At 35.1% G+C, this 17814-nt stretch overlaps 1 protein-coding gene across 8 annotated transcripts in view; it reads right to left on the bottom strand.

Moving 5' to 3' along the window:
* LOC123546372 (bromodomain-containing protein 3-like) overlaps positions 1-10858 on the bottom strand; it is a 62777-nt gene extending 51919 nt beyond the window's left edge. For 2 of the 8 annotated variants that reach the window (XM_045332651.2, XM_045332623.2), the window contains exon 1: positions 10501-10758. The gene's annotated coding sequence lies outside the window, so the exon portion shown is untranslated. Of the gene's footprint in view, positions 1-10278; positions 10408-10500; positions 10761-10833 lie in introns of those variants that run through there. The other 6 variants (XM_045332591.2, XM_045332633.2, XM_045332583.2 and 3 more) reach the window with 6 other exon arrangements.
* Positions 10859-17814: the final 6956 nt, after the last annotated feature.

The following is a 17814-nucleotide window of genomic DNA, read 5'->3' as shown; positions in this document are numbered from 1 at the left end:
CTGACATGAAAATAAAACTTTACCTAGAAAAGTTGTTGCTAAATGCAAAATAACTAACATATAATTATAAAACCTATTTTTTTCTCTCACTTTGCATGTTTATAAACCACATGCCAAATTTCAAGAATGTCCAGTAATTCTAATTTCTAGAATTGTCAACTCAAAATTGAGTTATTGTACAGATGCACAGGGGACACATACTGAAGATCAGTGTAATATTCATCCATTATTAGTTTTCTATTCATAAAAAAGACTAATGGTGATCAACTTTAGACAAATACCATTAAAAAATTAATTTATTCCACAAAATAACTACAAAATTGAAAATTTTCACTACAAAAACATGAAAATTCAACTGAATGTAATGCTTTAAATGAAAAAAAATAAGTGACTTTATACATAACTAATACACTGAAATCATTTAGTTTACATGCAATGCTTATTCATAGTAGAAAAATGACAAAATGCCATGCATGATAAAATGGAATAGTAAAATTCATACATACTTTATAATGTTACTAAAAAGGGTGCACAGGGGACAAATTGTATCAAAATATTTATTCATAGAATATGTTCATGGTAAGTAAATTTCTTTTAACTACACAATATTTACTAGTGAACATTACATATTTAGGTAAACCTAAAGAGCTTAAGAAGCAATAAAATTGATGTTTCCACTTTTAAACTTGAAAATTGGCAACTTCAGAAATAAATGCAAACAATGAATTTTAAATTGTCCAGGGTTTCTTATATGATGCTAAATTATCAAGTAATGCCTAAATTTTGCTTTCACACTGCTAAGAATATAGAACTGCCACCACAATTACAGTAATGCTATGAAAATTGATATATGTCAAAAAAGGGTGCACAGGGGACATCACTTTTGGCTCTGTGAATGTTTAACAGTCAGTAATATGTGAAGTTGAATGCTGCTTTTGTATCTGTTGTAACTCCCTTTCAAGGAAAATAAATCAAAATCCCATTTTATTTAAAGAATATAAGAAATCTGACACTTAACAACTAAAAAGGTGCACAGGGGACATTTTTAGGTGTATAGACATCCATCAAGTTTCTGAGAAAGTTGATTTAATAAAGAAAAAAAATCATACTGTGTCTTCACAGCTGAAGGGATAAGGATCTTAGAAAAACATTAAGACTTTAGAAAAGTAATAGGGTTATGAAATTGTAGTGTTCAACATTTAAATTTAGTATTTTTTTCACTATTTTTTGTGAAGGGGGTTCCATCACAAGATGTGAAATATTGGTAACAATAAGATGTAGCTAATGAAAAGAAGTATTTTATTTAAATGTGCAGAGATTAAGTTACACAAAAAAGCCAAAGCTGTAACAATAAAGCATGGTTTTAAAAAGTAAGCCACAGTTGAAAACTATACTTCATGTAAAATGTCACACTTTTTTGGGTGCACAGGGGACAAAATTAGCTATATAATTTAATATAACTTTAAAACTGTTTGATTCATTAAGCTGATATCGCACACATTTATTGACTACATTGATTTTGATATAATTTGCCCCAAAATGCATTCTAAAACTAAACTGAATTAAAGTAAGATGAGAGAAAAGAAAAAGCTTCATTATTTTGAAAACCACCCACATACCGTATTTTCCCAAAACGCCCCCGGGGCGTTACATTTTCCCAAGAGGTTTATTTGAGGTAAAAAAATAAAAAATGAAAATTTTTACAAAACTTAAAAACATCGTTCAAACTAACTATGAAGTGTTTCTGTGTTGTTTAATCCCCCCAAAACATAATTATTTGCCATCCAATTTAATGCAGTGTGCCTTTTATGCATTTAAATACGGTACCTCATATATTCCTTGTCTGGCTTTTGACACGCTTGCGACATTACACATTACGTCATGACCCAAACAGCTGTGTACTCCGATAACATTTTCCTTAGTACACGAGGGTAGCTAATAGCGCAATACACAATGTCAATGGTTCGACAAGCTGCTTATGTGCCTGCTTTTAAATTAAAAGTTGTCACTGCTGAAGAAAAGGGTAAACACTTTGCCGCAAATTTGTTTAAAGTCAACAGGAAGCGTGTGCGCGAGTGGTGCAAAAACAAATCAAAAATGGATTTACCGTTTAATTTTCTATTTGATGATTGGATACGTACCGTACTTAGTAAACGTTTTGGACTTCCGGTACATGGACTGTTTGAAAGTGTGTTTAATTCTTAACACATTGGATACTTACTGTAAATTACTTATTATGTGGACTTATAAAAATGAGGTGATTTTTTCCGTTCTTGTTGACTTTTCCCCCCTCCAAAATGGGTGGGGGGCGTTAATTAGAGGGGGGCCTTAATTCAGGAAAATACGGTATATCTAAAATAGGTAGTTCCTACTTGAAGTTTGTATTCTAAGTTACAGTGCCTACGAGATGAGAATACATTTGCCAAAGCTCACACAATCTCGAATGGAATGAGGACTGAAACCATTTCATCAACCTTTGGATTCAATCTTATGTAAATATGCATTCACTGACAGGGCTCTCCTTTGGCAAAATTTGGGGCCGAATATCAGCCCCATTCCCCCCTCAAAATGGTATGTTGTTTTCCCCCTATTTCAAAAAAAAAGTTCCCCACTCAAGTCCAAGAACATAAGTGCTAAGCACTTTGCAGTGGATGTTGGCCTTAAAATTTTGTTTCCAAAAATTCAGTGGCTCAGAGAAAAAATACAAAGTGTGATGTCTAAATAAGGTTGTTTATATTTGGCAGAATTCATACAGCAGAGTTTATAATTAACAGAATTCTGGTTCGGGTCAGTAAAGTTGAAAAGAATGTTTATATTTGTTTGCATTTCTTTTCGCATTTGAAATTCCCCCTCAAAAGAATTTTTTTTGAAAAATCATGCGAAATTCCCCCCCTTGCATGGACCCTGGCCCCAGTCCCAAAAAGCAAACAAGAGCCCTGACTAATAGTCTTAGCAGAAATTGACTGACAACATTCTTACAGACTGATTCAAAGATTTAAATAAAACATGCAATACTATTTTATACCCAGTTCAGTCATTTATTATACAAAGTACTAGTATGCACGAGCGCAGCATTTGTTTCGTTTTTCTCACACATCCATGTATTGTTATGGAGGACTGAGCTATACTGTTGGAAATCTGTTTATTGTGATTAACCCTGCATGCAGGAATTTTGGTGTGATGCCTATTTCAAAGGTTGTTTACTGTATTTTCACAGCAGCAGTGACATACCCAACTATGTCACTTTGACCAGTCATACAGTCTTCATGGCCTAAGTTCTAGAAAAAGATTTTATGCATTCATACATTGGAATATAAACTGCACAATTCAAGACCTCCCTGAAGAGACTTAAAATAGCACAGAAGACAAGTCATTTTTTGTAATTCTCTCATTTATTATATATTGATCTGTACATCAGAAACAAATTTTGAAAACAAAGTCAGCCATGATGACTCTAGATCACTCGCTTAAAAGGGTTTCCCCCAAAATTTTCTAGCCGGGCATTGTGGATTTATAGCCGTGTACACTTTTTAGCCGTTTATCGCGATAAACGTAATAATAAAATTTATATCAAACGAAAGGTAATTTTATCCTCTTTTAATATATATGATTTTTATTAATATCAGTCCAATAGTTTTAAAGATATGAATTATAAACCAAAACCAGGTATTGATTTTTACCAATATTCCTAATGTGTAAGGCTTATCAGCTGTGGTTGCTAATATTATTCATTTAAGTGAATTGAGGTGATGAGTTAGAAGAATGATATATGAAACAGCTTCTCAAACTGTAACATACATAAACATATTTATCAAAGGTAGCTTCAAAGTAAATAAATCAAGAAGAAATCAATGCAAGAATCATTACTTAATATTTTCTACTTGATTTTCTCGAGGTTTAAAAGAAAATATGCATTGTGATTTTTTTCTTGAGTTAATCAAGTTTTAACAGAAACATAGCAGTTTTGAGAGGAAATAATGTCCATCTATTTGGTCCTTACTGTGTCAAACACAACCTATCTTTTAAACCTACCAATAATTCTATTTCGTGTTTTAGCTGAATCTGCAGCTCATTTCATGACAGAATATTTAAAGTAAAAGAATTAAATCAAATTATTGATTTCTTCTACCTTCTCTGACACTATGTATTGACTTATTAGCAGGGCTTTTCATCCTTATACAACAGAGACCTGTATAAGACCACTTAAAATATATTACTATTTTTTCCCAACTGCTGCAACAGATGGTTAAGATTTTGTTTACATTTTAATATTTCTAGAGGAAGTGTTTGTCTGGTATTGATTTTTTGTTGGACTATAGCCGAACAGTGCACAGAACCACGTGTGACACATTACAAGTTCCATGGCCTGGATTTTAGTCAGTGTTTTAGGGGAGATAAATTTAGTTCATCTTTCTGTGTTTACTTCTGGTTGATTATTTCCCTCAAAATGGACAATTGTCGCGCGTCTTTCCTGATGAAAAACCCAGATCTGAATTTGTGTGGTCTGAAATACCCTGCAGTTTCAAGTACGATTTTTCCAGATTCTCGCCAATAGCAGAACGTTAGCAACTTTGCAAGTAAGTTTTTATTGAAACAGCCTAGCTATTATTTGCTGGATATGGAAAATACAACATCAATTAATGGTTCAGCATATAACGATGTTCTATCAGTGTCCGTTTTATTTGGTTGCAACCGAACAGATTTGTCAATTTTTGCTGAACCGTTTCATTTTAAAGTATGCCAAAATTGATTACATGCAATATCAAAATTTGTTTGATACATACAAATATTTGATCACCGTGTATTTTAGCTCAAAATAAATTGCAGTTTTGCAAAAAATTGTAATGCACGAAAACACAAGTACAATTTGACAGTTGGTGGAAAAATAAGCCAACAGTAACACTGTCCGTGACGACGTTCCACGACTTTTGACATATTCGATTTTGCTTCTGGCCATGATCAAAACTGGTAATTATCAGCTGGTAATGTTTACAGGTGCTGTATGCATAAAAATTTATATATTGCAATTTTATAGATATTTAAGCCGGGCGCAGTGCCTGGAGAGAACCCTGCTTAAAACAAACTAGAGTCTGTTCAACATTGGAAAGACAACCATAATATGCTCCAGGTGTCAAAAGTTCCAAAAGCAGCACAAGTATATAATATAAACAAGAGTGCCAGACTGTCACAAAATACGCCCGTCTAAATATTCAGTTACGTATATTCAAAGGCCATAATCCAAGAGTGCCTGGGGAGATTTGGTTGGTTATCAAACTTAGCCGAGATATTATGCCCAAAAACATTGTCACCAAGTTTGCTGAAAATTGGATGAAAACTGACTTAAGAGAGCGGACATGCTTTTGGACCCAGACGGATGTTCACATTAATGATTATACGCCCTAAAAGAGCATTTATTTATTTATTTGGGGTTTATGTCGCACCAACACAGTACAGGTTATATGGCGCCAAACAGGACTACACATTTTGGTTCCACATTTCATTTACATCAAAATAAAAACATGAGGTATGGAATCAAAATTTGCATACCTGCTGGAATCACAGAGTTACTGCAAAACCAAGTGTTAAGACCCTATTAGTCGCCTCTTACGATCATGCAAGGGTAAGGCAGTGGTTCCAATTCTTTTCATACACAGGCGTAATAATGTAAATATATTGTTTGACGGATGACAAAACACCATATGGTTCATGGATCATATTTAATAAAATTGGGTGGAAAAAACAAGGACAATAGGCGTCCCCCTTTGCGGTCCTTGGGATCCCAGGACACTTAAGACACTGTTAAGTTTCCAGGGCTGAGGTACCCCTTAGAATCCGATTTGATGATCTTGTAATGCGACAGATTTCAGATACATTATCTGATTAGCTTTTTACAAGGTTTATTTCAAGAGATCCACAATGGTATATACAGGCCCTATCAGGGCAGGGATCAGTTGGATACCCCCAAACTGACTGGGAAGTGACCTATACTCATCACCCAATGGGCTACCAATTTGGAGATGGTGTATTGTGTAAGTTAAGTCTACTTTCAACACTTTGAAAGAGCCTATACTGAAATTTCTTTTGTCTTTTAGAAAATTCAAAATCTAAGATTTCCTTGGGTAGGTACCATCTCTAGATAAAGCAGGTTTTTTCGTGTTATCTGCAGAATCCAGAGGGATTGTTTGGTACCTGATCCCGGTAGGGCGAGGATACCAACAATTTCCGAGGAAATCTGAAGATATTTTAGCACAAAATGAATATGCGCTAACGCAAGCATAAAATGTGTAAAAACTAATACAATAATATATGGTCCTTCAGCTTCATTAAATTTACATGAAATGTGGGATGTCAACAAAGTCTTCTCACACCAACGTAATTTTCTTTTGAATTATCCCGTCTTTGGGCCGTAATACATCTAGGATTTGCCATGGAAGGTGCATATATATATATATATATAAAAATGCATATATATATATATATAAAAATCTGTTAACAGCATGTGAATGAGAGAATCTGTTGACACACGTTTTCTCTCGTGTTAAAACACCCCCGAAAAAGTGACTATAACAGCAGTTTTATGCTAGAATGCTTGTTCGTTCATGAACACCCCTGAAAAAATTCTTTGTTTCCGGCAACATGCTAAAAAAAATCGGGGTACGTAGGTCGGAAAAATCTTATTTTTAAAAGGAGACTTTTCAGAAATTATTTTTATGCCAAAAAATGAATACTAATAACCCTTGGGTGTTATGCCTTTAGAGCATCAGTAAGGTGATTTCTAACATCATTGACCATGTTTAAAGCATAAAAAGTGAAGTTTTGCAACTTTTTGATAAAAAAATTCTCTAAGGCCAAAAGAACATTTAGGGCCGGCCAAAAATTTAGGGTCGGTCGGGTTACCAGAAACATTTTTTTTACGCCTAAGTAGGAAAATCTTTCAAGAAAGGTTATTTTCTCTTGACAATACATTTTTGCCCTATACAACATGTATTTTGACTGTTTACATTCTACTTTGCAGAAAATGTCAAACTTCGTCTTCAAAAGTACTTCTATGATTATTGTGTGTCTAAAATATTTCTAAAGAAGGTACTCCAGGAGCTGAAATTGTTACAAACGTACATTTAAAAACAAAAATGCAAAATGAAAGTAGAGCTGTAAATATGACAATAACACACCCCCACTCCCCAAGTACCCATGTCAGTATGATATACACATAACAAAGATAAAATTAGAGAAAAAATATGTTTGAAAAAGAAGTTTGACATCTTCTACAAAATGGAAGCACCACGAGTTGGACTGCTTTGAAAATTGTATAGATTTTAAAATTTACAATTCCTTGGACAAAAAACGCATGAGCAACGTAACTTTGGTACTTTTTACCATATATTTTCGCTTATAAGACGCACCCAGACAACAGACATGCAATCTGGGGATTCTTGATTTTCTAATTCTCTTGTAGTACACGCTTGTAAGATGCTACCCACTCTTTGAACTCGTAAGATGACCCAGAGATATAAATTGGCAGGGGCCCAGTAGCCCATGGCCCCTAGATTTTGGGCTGGGCCCCTAAATTGTTGGAAAAAATGCCCATATACCTAATGTTAAACATTTATTTTTTACAGTCTGGGCCCCTAATTAAAAATAGCTAGTTTACATCCCTGTGACCCCTAATGATGCATCTTATAAGTGAAAATATATGGTATTGCATCGACAGTAATTAGTAACTTCAGCTAAATCATGTTGAATTTTTAAATTTACAAATATAATAAATGATCCAGACATGCTGTGTATGTTCTAGTTCTGGATACCATAACTAAATAAGGTCTTTTGATATACTGACGGTGACCTAGTTATGGAATTGTCCTCTTTCAAAATCAACAGTTTAAGACCAGCGCATAAAATGTAAGTTTACTGTTACTGTAACAGTGTTATAATATAGCAAAAAAGGTAACGTCTATGTATAATTGTTCTTTTATTCAACAAGGCTCCGGAAATTTGCCGGTTTGTCAGTTTTGGACCGATTTTTGACTTTCAGACTGATTCGTGAAGTGAAAAAACGAAAAAAATCGGTCCCCTAAAAATGGAGAAAAAGTATAAATTTCGGTCTGAAATCTCAATACACAATCACCTGCCAAGCAGGAAATTGCTGGTCGCACCCTCAGATAATCAATAAACGTGTCAAACGGTCTGATTATGACCTTCATAATTGGTCCGTAATTAACATGTGACGCAATCAGCGCTCGCGCGGCACATCCTTTAATGTTTGCAAACAGCCGACTGCAATGCATAAAACATTTTTGACTGGTTTCCAAATGTTTCTGACTGGATCCAAATGCTTTCGACGGGGATCCACTTCTTTTATTTATAATCCGACGGATGGTTTATTTCAAAAGGCTATGATTAATCACGGGTAAAAAACAAACGGTCACTGCATTTAATGAGACATCACACGGGAAACCGATATAAATAGTTTTCATAATTACATGATTCATTTGTTGGGCCTCCAGTTGAAACAAGTACAGAAAATCGTCTTTGCAACCAGACTGTACAAAAAAAATACATAAAAAATGGACAGGCAAACACGAATGATAAAGAAAACCGGAGTGGCACTGTTTATCAAATCGGTCTTTTAAAAGACGTTTCAAAATGAAATTTTGTTTACATCAGAAGAGAACATATTACTTTATATAATGTAGTTGCTTACCAAGTACAACGCCAGTAAAATGAAATATCTGTGGCCAACCCGCGTGACCTTTTGGTACATGCGGGAAAATCGATCTCAGCGTTCACATTTATAACATACACATTCGGTCCGCGACAGAGTATTCTTAAAATACCGAGGATGTTTGGCAAGAGAATTTGTCACTTTGACGCATTGTATTTTATAAAATTCCGTCAAAGAATGAGGAAACTTCACAATACGGTACTGAAGTCACATGCGTTGGCTTTTAGACTAATTATTTATTTATTTTGTTGGGTTTAACGTCGCACCGACACAATTTTAGGTCATATGGCGACTTTCCAGCTTTAATGGTGGAGGAAGACCCCAGGTGCCCCTCCGTGCATAATTTCATCACGAGCGGGCACCTGGGTAGAACCACCGACCTTCCGTAAGCCAGCTGGATGGCTTCCTCACGTGAAGAATTCTACTTTAGACTAGTTAGGTACACGGTGTCAATGCCTCGGCAATTTTATCCCTGCAAGTATTTTCTCGGAAAAACATCGAAATTTAAACAAAGTAACGATCACATATAACACTGAACAACTGTCTTCATTGTATGGTAACTCGTGGTTACCGGTAAATCATTCTTAATGCGTGACATGCTTATTTCTTTACTCTATCACGTTTTACAAATATGGTATATTGGTAATGCGGTGGGTTGGGTAGCGCCGATGTCATGATTTTCGTTTCGGACCGATTGAGTTCTCAAAATTTCCGGAGCCTTGTTATTCAAATGTTTTGTCGAAAAAAAATTCCATATTACACCAACACAATGATTTCATGCTGAAAATGCCATTACTTCCTTATTCTGCATTGCATTTAGATCTATTTACTGACAACCGCTGCCCAGAAGGTTCGCAGGTATGTGCAGTTTTGTGAAAATCCTTGATTAAAATAGAATAGGCCATGTTAAAAATAGACTGTAATAACATCAGCAGATACACACTCGAAATGCTAATCGTCAAAAGACCTTCGGCTATGTATGTTCTAAAATTCTGAAAATATTGACCGATATCTGGCAGGGGCAGAGCAGGGATGGGGCCAGACCTGAAGTGTCTGTGTAATTGCAAGTTGGTACAAGAACAAAACAGAAAATTATTTTATAATAAATCCTCTCTATACCCCAAAGCACTGTAAAAACGTCTGGACCCAATCACAACATTTAACTGGACATCTCTGAAACAAATTCTTTTAGTGGACACTCCTGCTTCCCTCAGCAGACTGCCCTTTCATGTCAATTAACAACTGTACAACAAATCTGTATTATAACGTCGATATACAGTTAAACAGGATTCAACAAGAAACACAATTTGCAAGTGACTATGAGTCACCGGTATTATTAACCTTAATTAGCTCTCACAAAAGCACCACTGGTTTCACAATATATTGTTCTAAATACATACACAACAATACATACAAAACCTAGAAAAATAAAATACAAAACAAAAGCAAGCTACATTTTGGTTCATTTATTAATCAAAATAGGTGTGCGAAAGACCGACATTGCATTTTTTTTCACATTCACACGTATTTTGCTTTGATGAAACATGGAAACTTACTAATAAAATGCACCAAAATGAAGCAGACCAAATAATGCAACCGATGTCACAACCTATAAACATTCATATTGTGATTTTGTCATGTAAATTGCAATTTTACTCGGAGCCGAAATGACCGCCGACGTGCCGAAATAATGGCGGATGTCTTAACATTTGTCTCGTGACAATATCACAAAATTTGACCTATAAAAGCATCTAAAGCAAAAAATGAACATATAGTACCATTAGTTGCTCTCTGGGGTATGCTCCTGATACCGTTTAAGTGTTGGATGGCTCTTCGTGTCCATAACTTTGAACGGATTCGTCAGAACACCTTTGCCTTCCTTCACCTACTCAGCAATCAGAGCCCAGAGCCGATTATTCCCTTTATAAGATGCTTTGAAACGGAGCGTTTTGATTGGTCCAAAAAGTCACATGACAATCAATTGAAACAAATTTCGTAGAAATATCGTCAAATAGGCCGATTATTTTTAATAATTAAGTTTCCTATATGTTTCAGAAAGCATTCATACATCCTTGTGAAGTGAAATTATAACAATATTCGCGATGAGTTACTGTAGTTTCATGTTTTTTCGACAGACGCATATGTCGCGTCTCTCTTTTATTGAAGTTACATTTCATTGGTCAATCTGGCCACATGACCTTCATGAATTAAAAATAATAACAACATAATTCTATTATATCATGAAACTCAGAGAAAAATATAACAATATATGTTTTTGATCGAACATTTACATGTCAACACTACTTGTACGTGAAAACTGAATTAATATGAAAAAAATATTTCTTTCCAATGAACCTAAAGTAACAAAAGTACAGACACTGCGCTGCATAAATGAAGATTTTTAGCACGTACATGTATCAAAGGACGTTATGCAATGCAGCATAGAGCATATTTCTTTGTTTCAGCGTTATTTTTTATTGAAATATATTTAACCAAGTGGATAGATACACATGGTCCAAAGTGGTTGCAGAAACTTGTGTTAACGACTGAAAGCTAATTTGAGTAAATGAGTGTACGGGGAATCGACACATATATCGCCGATGCATAGTGCATGATAGTGCACGAATAGTCATTGAAAACAAGGCAAAAGTCCAATAGGAAAAGCCACATTAAAAGGACGCAGCCGCCGCACAGCACTCAACATGGAAATATGTGTATGTGAAACTGTATACATGTACAATATATTTGGAATGAAAGGAATGAAAAGATTTTCCATATTTCGGTGATGAATTGACTGCAAAACAGAAAGGGAGTCGGAAAAGAAAGATAATTTGATCTAACATGTAGACGAAGATACATAATCAAGTATAAATAGCCGAGGACCAACAACGAAAAAAACAAAGACAAATATCAAACAGGGAATGCCACGTACCAAAATCGCAACCTCCCGAAAACGAAACCTACAGCACGCAGACGTGCACACCACAAACACACACACACACGCGCGCGCGCGCAACCGCCCCTAACATGAAATAAAATCATATTGCAGTGATTTATAAAAGGAGTCGTGTTATAATAGTAACTGTTGATGTTTCTCATATTTACTCTTACTAGTAGTTACTACAACACTTGTCAAAAGAATCAACTGCCGAATTTATTGGTAAACTGATGTTAAAAAGAGTTTGATTAAAGTTTATAACCCAAAATTATTCTTGGCGGAGCAGGTAAACGGCGGAATGAAGAAAAAAAATCACCTTTAGGGTACATGGAGGTACAATCTTTGCATAAATGGAAAAGTACTTCAAACATGAATTTAGGTATGAAAATAATGGCTGTCGAATGTTGTGCAACCCCTTTAACCTAACCAGTTCCTGGATTTTGTACCAGTATTAACCTGGACAGCCATTATTTTAATATCTTAATTCAAGAAACGACCATTTCTCCACATGAATCAGAGATGAGGGACGAAAAGACTCCAGACACAATGTCTTTTATCAAATTGTCATGGGGAACATGTGCTTCGACTCGCGATCAAACTATTGATCCGTGACCCGTAGATATGCACTCTCCCTGCTGAACTAAGCGGGCGGGCTTAATATTGCGGGACGTATTATGGCGGAAGGGATTGTCCGGAGCATATCTTCTTCATGCATGGAGGGATTTTGATGTAACTTGGCATATATGTTCACAACCTCCGCGCAGGAATATTGTCAAACAAGCTACCGTACCGATAAGGGGAGGTAACACTGTGTTGGAGTTTGAAATGTTCACCTTCATGAGATGGGAGTGTCTAGCAGGTTCCTAGGTCTAAGGTCAATGTCACACTTAAGAGTTCAAATGTCAAATTCAAGAATGACATTGTCCGGAACATTTCCTCTTTATGCATGGAGGGATTTTGATGTACCAGGGGCGTTCAATATGTAATGTTATTCCGTATGTAGTTCCGTAACCGCTGGTTATTTTTAGATGCGGTTTTCGACACATTATAGAGCAATTTATTGGGAACACAATGCTATATAAAATATAAAAAAATCGGTAGATTCAAAGTAAAAATATAATCATTTGAATGAGGTGTACTCGGGTATACTGGACAATTTTATGTCCAAAATATTGAGACTGTAATATGCAATTCTTTGATTCTACTATTCAACAACGAACTATAGTTCAATTTTCAGTTTAAGCAGATAAAACAAATCATGATCTTCACAAAAGCATTTGAAAACTAAAATAAAAAAGTTTATATCAGTATTAAATTGACTGTGTTTATTTTTACTCGAAAAATGATAAGTTGAGTACAATAAGCCTCTGCAATTTCGTCAGGCGCGAAAATCATCATTTAAAAAATTCTTGTATTTTAAGTTGTTACTATTATCTTAATTCTCGATTGCGAAACGAGTTCTTACAACGTTGATGAATCGTTCTCAACACCCAACCCAGATGGAATCAACCTCGACTTTAGATTTTTTAGTTGTGTTATAAAATTAAAAATGCAATAAATAGTTTAAAACACAAGCAAACTCATTACAGATTGCTGTATCTCGTGGAAAAATGATAGAATTATGTGATTTTACAAGTTATTCTATTTTTCTGAGACTCTGGATGCCCAGGACAAACCAATTATGGTCCAGTATACCTGAGTACACCTCACTCAAATGATTATATCTTTACTTTGAACCTGCCGATTTTTATAATTTGTATAGCATTTTGTTCCCAATAAATTGCTCTATAATGTGCCGAAAACCGCATCTAAAAATAACCAGCGGTTACGGAACTATGTACGGAAAAACATTACATATTGAACGCCCCTCGTAAATTGGCACAATTGTTTACCATCAACAGACGGAGTGTCATGCGCAAGAACCAGGTCCCTAGGTCTAAGGTCAATATCACACTTGGAGGCCAAAGGTCAGATACAAGAATGACTTTGTCCGGAGCATTTCTTCTTCATGCAAGTAGGGATTTTGATGTATCTTTGCACAAATATTCATCACCATGAGACGAAGTGTCATGCACAAGAAACAGGTCCCTAGTTTTAGAATCACTTCCCTTTGTTGTTACCTTAAATAGCTTATATTGTAACATTTTTATTACTGACCGTAGGGAAAAGTCGAGACCACTTTTCTGTGGTAAAACCTGCATGTTACACCCACGTTTTAGGTGTATTTTGACCTATGTCTACCTGGTAAAGATTTTTGTGTGGACTTAGAATTTTTTTAATTAACTCCCCTTTGTTATGACGGGCGTTTATCGTGACATTCTGGCACTCTTGTATATTTTATTGGTTGAGTCTGTACATGAGAGATAGTGGAAAGTGCAACACACCTCTTGCACTGAGTACCAACTATGTCAAACTTTGCTAGTGATGTTTTCCCATGGGAACAAATTGTGCACACCTTGTCGCAGATTTGTTTTTATATTGTTATGAAAGAGACTTTATGTTGAGCCTTTCTTCAGATACGCAGGCAGATATTATAATTGCATTTAATAATACATCACGCTATCTGGATGATATTCTTAATATGGATAATCCGTTTTTTTTGGTCAGTTGGTGGGTACTATTTATCCTAGGGAGCTTCAGTTAATTAAAACTAACAATTCGGATACTGATGCTTCATGTTTAGATTTACATCTCTCTATTTATGACAATATTATACATACCAAAATTTATGACAAGAGGGATTATTTTAATTTTAGTATTGTAAATTTTCCCCATTTGGATGGGGATGTACCTCAGGCTACATCTTATGGGGTATATATTTCTCAATTAATTCGGTTTGCCAGAGCGTGTAGTCATGTCAAGCATTTCAATGAACGTAATCAATATATTACAAGTAAACTTCTTCAGCAGGGCTACCGTTATTACAAATTGCGTAAATATTTTGCTAAATTTTACTATCGTAATTCTGATTTAGTTTTAAAATTCAATAGTAATTTAAGGACACTTCTGCGAGAAGGTATTTCTAAACCCGTTTTTATGGGGATGTGGTTTACAAACTTCGTAAGATCTTGGGTCATGGTAATTTTCCAAACGTATTTGGTAAAATTATAAAACGTTTTATTAAAAGAGGTTACGACCCAACTGTTTTGAAACATACCGCATGTTTAGTGTTCAACCCGTTTACAGTTGGACACTACGCTTCCCTCTTTGATTGTGTCTGACGGAAGAGGGGGAGGACTCTATGATAAGCAGTTTTTAACTCCTACCAGGACTGAACTGTTTTGATATCTGTCTTCTGGCCTGTTTCGTCGGGCCCTTAAGGGTGTTTCTCTTGTTGCTCTGTCTTCTGAAAAGGCATTGAGTACATGCGTTTTTGGTTCTAAAGGTTTGCTTTTTATATATTTATACACGAGCATTTTTGTGTTTTACATGCCATGCCTTTTTGTTTCCAATACGTGTGTTAGAGATTCACCTGGAGGGGATTACTTTTATTTACACTGTCCCGTGTCTTTGGAACATGATGGGGGTAAGAGTGAGGTTGGGTGCGCACCATAAATCGGTTAAGCTCCCCAATGGTGTTTTTGCCACTGACCGTTCCAAGGCGGTGCCCCACTGTGTTCCTTTGTTTGTTCGTTTTGTCCTGGTGTGTTGGCTTTGTGTGTGTGCGCGTGTATGTGTATGTGTGTGTGTTTGTGGTGTGCGCGTCTGCGTGCTGTGGGTTTCGTTTTGGGGAGGCTGCGTTTTTGGTACGTGGCATTCCCTGTTTGATATTTGTCTTTGTTTTTTAACATTTTTACAATTGTAACTCACGTTTACCTCTTTGATTTTGTCTGACGGTACATCTTTTTAAAAGATCATTACAAGAGAGTAATTGTAGACCATACTGGCGATTGGCACATTGATAAAAATTTCTTCTTGACTGATATTTTTGACAAGTCATCTAAATAGTGCATATCGATCCACATTTCACTGATGCCAGCATAGCAAATGTTTCAGCAGACGCGGATAACAGGGATCAGACGACACGACTAGTAATTTACGGTATTTATTTTACATAGTTTAGCATATTTTAAATGTTTGACCTTGGTTCGTTGACACGTATCCATCAATAATTGTCTTGTATATACAGAGCTGAAAATTGGTAGTCAGCAATATAGTTTTAATCTCCCTTACAGGCATCAACATTTATTGAGAAGGTAAAAAATAAAACAGTTATATAGTTTCATAACCAATTTATGCGTTAAACTATGAGCTGCTTTCAGTTTTTGCTCCAGGGTTAGAAATGGATCTATAGACACGTTATGGATAATTCAAAAGTATTCAGCCTTCAGAATCACTCCTTGAAACGGATTTTTTGTTTGTTTTACAGACAACTAAAGAGACCGTCATTAGATGGTTGGGTTCATCAAAAAAATATACACAGGAGATCGATTCATACGATACCTAAAAATACATGTAGTTGAACAATCATCTTAATTCCTAGTCTTGTTTTGCATCACATTGTATTGTTTTTTGCGGTCATTGTATTAAAGAATAAAATTCTGCTATGTTAATCCTAAATGTGATTAGATTTGAGGTGAAACTTTTTACTGACAAACCAAATCTTAATAACCTCCAATACATTTTAATGGTAACATTGTATTAATGTTTCTATTCATTGCAAGAATTCTCCTGTCTTATGTTCTTTCCTTTAATACATGTCTTTATATGTTTCTGAAAGAGAAATAAAGTTAGGACACAATGCGTTATAACTGGTTACGTATGTATATTAGTATTTAGTTATTGAATTGCTTTTATGTTTACCATTGTAATTATTTCACGGATCATCTCATGCATTTTGTCAAAAATTATAGACGTAAAGCACCGACTTGATACACACATTTAAACAAATTGGCTAATGAATTACCGACCTCCCACATTGTTTCAAATATTTACAATATACTCTGCATTTCGTCCTTGATTGATGACAGAAAAAAACAACAACGTTGTTATGTATATCACTTGTGTTTGCATACTTTGTGAATATATCATAATAAAATCTGTAAAAAGTAGCTGATAAAATGAACGCCTCAAGTTAACAAATATTGATATGCAAATTGAAGAGCAAAAAGAAAGAAAGAACAAACAAACATCTGTTTTGTTGACTGCAAGCAGATTTTGTGTCTTCCAGAAATCATTGAATGATATTTATTTGTTTACTTGGTTCATATCATATTAACACATTTGATATAATTTTAGAGTATATTCTGAGGCACACTGCATATTTAAAGGTTTCATATTTTCCCCTGCCCTGCTTCTTCTTGCGCTAAATGATGTTTTCTTTCGTGTTCTGATATCTACAAAGTTACCGAGTACATAAGTTTTCTGTGTCACCATTGCATTTGTTTGTGTAACTGTGCACATTCACATACTCATTTTTCATGTTGAGTGCTGTATGGGCGGCTGGGTTTTTTTTTAATGTGACTTTTCTTGAGGAACTTCTGTCCTTGTTTAGCATTTAGCATTGAAATAAATGTAAATTCATCTGCAGTTTTGTACTTGAAAACCATTCTAAAATATTCACCCCGGTTTATTTTTTATTCTAACACGACCAGCAAATAACCTACATACATGTAGAGCAAAATCTATCTCGGGTTATTCTGCAATAAACCACTCGCGTGCAATGACGTCATCCGATCTAGGTGCGTAGCACGGTCGTAAAAAGTAGTTACCATTTTTTTCTAACACTGTTGTACTAGTCCTTATGTCGTGTTAGAATCGAAATAACAAGTTCCCAAGTGTGATTTATTGTAGAATAACCCGAGTTTTTCGTTCTTCCTTCGGCCTTCGTGATATATTCTTACGCATAAGAACGAAAAACTCGGGTTATTCTACGATAATCCACGTTTGGGAACTTATTATTTCTTAACTTATACATACGTTAAGTCGTAGCATTTTATATATTTGTACAACTAGTGTTTAGTTTTAGAGCTTAGTTAATAGACAGTAAATGAATCTTGAATACTTCTCGGAAATTGATGTTACACTGTGTGACAGGAAAGGCCGTACCGGCGACAGTAACCATCAGAACAAATCAACACCCTTTACAATATTTACAAATTTATTTACATAAGATGATTATTTACAATGAATAGATGATATGAAGAAAAAAAAA

Source organism: Mercenaria mercenaria, chromosome 15 (genome assembly GCF_021730395.1).
Source record: "Mercenaria mercenaria strain notata chromosome 15, MADL_Memer_1, whole genome shotgun sequence".
Classification (NCBI taxonomy): Eukaryota; Metazoa; Mollusca; class Bivalvia; order Venerida; family Veneridae; genus Mercenaria; species Mercenaria mercenaria.
This window is presented reverse-complemented; position numbering and strand designations above follow the sequence as displayed.